Source organism: Carlito syrichta, unplaced genomic scaffold (genome assembly GCF_000164805.1).
Source record: "Carlito syrichta isolate Samal-C Ts95f unplaced genomic scaffold, Tarsius_syrichta-2.0.1 Scaffold23481, whole genome shotgun sequence".
Lineage (NCBI taxonomy): Eukaryota > Metazoa > Chordata > Mammalia > Primates > Tarsiidae > Carlito > Carlito syrichta.
Genome location: NW_006967577.1, coordinates 18191 through 21139, shown reverse-complemented (window position 1 = coordinate 21139; position 2949 = coordinate 18191). Strand labels below are relative to the sequence as shown.

The following is a 2949-nucleotide window of genomic DNA, read 5'->3' as shown; positions in this document are numbered from 1 at the left end:
TAGAACTGTAAATTCTCAATGAATATTTTGTTTAAGATATTCACTGAAAAAAACTTTATTTTTATTTTTATTTTTTGAGATGGAATCTCACTCTGTCGACCCAGACTGGAGTGTGCAGTGGCCGCTCCCGGCCACCACAGCCTCGAACTGATGGGCTCTGGCGATCCTTCCGCCTCAGCCTTCCAAGTAGCCGGAATTACAGGTATGCGCTACCACGCCCGGCTGATTTTTTGATTTATTGTAGAGATGAGGTCTCACTGCCCAGGCGGGTCTTGAACCCGTGGGCTCAGGCAATTCACTCACCTCAGCCTCCCAAAGGCGCGGGATTACAGGCTGAGTCACTGAGCCTGGCTAAAAACTTTAAAAAGTAGTACAGTTTCCACTATGAATAATCTTCAGATAAACTTTTTCAAATTTATTTATTCAGTTATGTAAATTATGTATTTCTGAAGACTTTTATATTTATAAATTGTACTCCAGCTTTAATTTGATTTTAAATAAAATTGGAAAAATATATGAAGTGAATATAATTTAATTTTATCTCTATCTGTACATACTAGTACTTTGTCAATAAACTGATTAAAGTGGGTTACTCTGAGGTGGAGGAAGAGCAGGGAAGGGGCCTCAGGACCCCCTCCAGGAGGGGGTGGGGGAGGAGGACTGGTATTGGTGAGTGGAGAGTCTGGGGGCCCTGGTAAGCCGCCTCATGGCAGAAACCCTGGTAGGGGTAGCGGGGGTGCGGGGAGTGTCCCGGGAGGCCGAGGGAAGCAAGACATCGGGGACATTCTTCAGCAGATAATGATCATCACCCACCAGAGCCTGGATGAGGACCAGGCCAAGAAACTGCCACCGAATGAAGCCTGTTCTCTTTAATGTCCTGTGTGACATCAAGGAGAAAGCCGGCCTCAGCATCCCAAGCTCCCAAGAGGAGGAGACAGTGGACACACAGCTGATGTGCTTGGACATCATGCTTCTGGCAGAGTGTGTAGCTGGGCCTGAGAAGGGGGGGTAGAGATTGCTCAGCAGCAGCAGCTGCAGCCACTGCATCCTCCAGGGGCAGAGTGTCCCCTAGCAACTCCATGAAACACTCGGACTATGGTAGCAAATTTGCCCAGATCTGCCATATCTACCACACGGAGCTGGAGAAGTATGAGCAGGCATGTAATGAACTCACAACCCATGTCATGAACCTACTGAGGGAGCAGAGCCACACAAGGCCTGTGGCACCCAAGGAGAGGGAGCACATGGGAACATCATCCATCGAAAGTCCAGCGCCATCCAGATGCAGCTCAATCAGAGCACCTGCGAGGCTGTCGTGATCCTGTGTTCCCATTTCCTGGATGCCAGACGGAAGCTCTGTAACTTCAGCAAACAAGCCACTGAGGTCCTGAATGAATATATTTCTACTCCCATCTGTGTAACCCATATCTTATTGAAGAGGCTAAGGAGGAGCTTGCCAAGAAATGTGACATCATCATCTCTCAGCTCTCCAGCTGATTTGGCAACAAGTGGATTTGCTATAAGAAAAATATTGGAAAGGTCCAAGAGGAGGCAGACATCTATGCTGTCAAGACACTGTGTCAGTCACCAAAGGGGGCCACAGCTGCACCAGCTCCCTGACACCCTCTTCCTCGCAGGCTCTGGAGGCTCTTTCAATCTCTCAGGATCTGGAGACATGTTTCTGGGGATGCCCGGATTCAATGCAGATTCCTATTCTGATTCCCTGGTGGAATCACTCTGACACATGATGGAACCAGGGACCTACAGGGATAACCTAGGGGGAGGCCTGATGTACAGACCTCGGGAAATGAAAGCAAACAGCAGCTGGCAGGAGACTGTGGCCCCATCTTCAGTGACATCCCCGACAGAGGGACCAGGTAGTGTTCCCTCTGACACCTCCAACTGATCTCGTCCCTCAGGATCACAGGGGTAGGAACTCTCACAAGATGACTCTTGAAGAGGACGCAGGCGTCCAGAGGACAAGCCCCAGATACAGGACAACCACAAGACAGAGAAGGGCGAATGGGGTCATTCCCTCCCCAACTAGACTCCCAGTGCTGGGGTGCTGAATTCATGACAGAAAGAACCCCTTAGGGGAGAGTGGCGTCTGCCTCCGCATTTTTTTCCACCCTTTGCTCACCCTCCTCTCTCACACAGAAACAGACACATACCCAGAAACCTATGCCTTGAACCTCTTTTTCTTCTTTTTTCTCTCCCTCTCTCCCATATATATACTCCCACATACAACTATTCTGTTTCTCTTTCTGAGCTCCCTTACTTTCCCTTCCCTACCCCACTTATATTCTCTGGAATCTGTGGAGATGTCAGCCCTGCCTGACCGGAGATGCCAAAAATGGGGACACGACTTCTGGACAGAGAACACGGGCCATGCCCCTTGTGCATCCACACCCCCTGCCCCTCCAGATGGCTTTATTATCTCCTACGCAGCTCATCTTAAACCAATAGAACCACTCGGTAAACGAGAATGTCTGACTCAGATATCTACCTCGGAGGGGAGTTTCTGCTGCGTTAGGGAATTATTGACTGGGTTTTGGCGTTAGACTTTTTTTAAAGGAAAGCAGAAGAAAATAAATAAATAAACTGGGTTACTCTTGTGCAATTTATTTCTAAGTTACAAATTACCAATTATCAAGGAAATAACGTGATCAGAGGAAGCTTTCACAAGAAGTCACCCAATGCCTAAATAAGATTATAGAGATTTTTTAATTTATTAATTTATTTGGGAGCCACACAGAAGAATGACTGCCAGGTCTTTAGTTTTATTAGAAACAAATGTTGATTATCTTGAGAAATTCTAGTCTCTTTAGAAATTTGGTACAAGTTATATGAACAGATATTTTGTAATATATAGGTCTAATTACAATAAATTTAGAAAAGTCTAAAGTGTAATTTCCACAAAGTAATTTAATTGTGAATGAAAAATACAGT

The 2949-nt window shown here is 46.4% G+C and overlaps 1 pseudogene; it reads left to right on the top strand.

Moving 5' to 3' along the window:
- The first annotated feature begins 585 nt into the window (after positions 1-585).
- Positions 586-1906, top strand: LOC103266559 (annotated as a pseudogene).
- The last annotated feature ends 1043 nt before the right edge of the window (positions 1907-2949 follow it).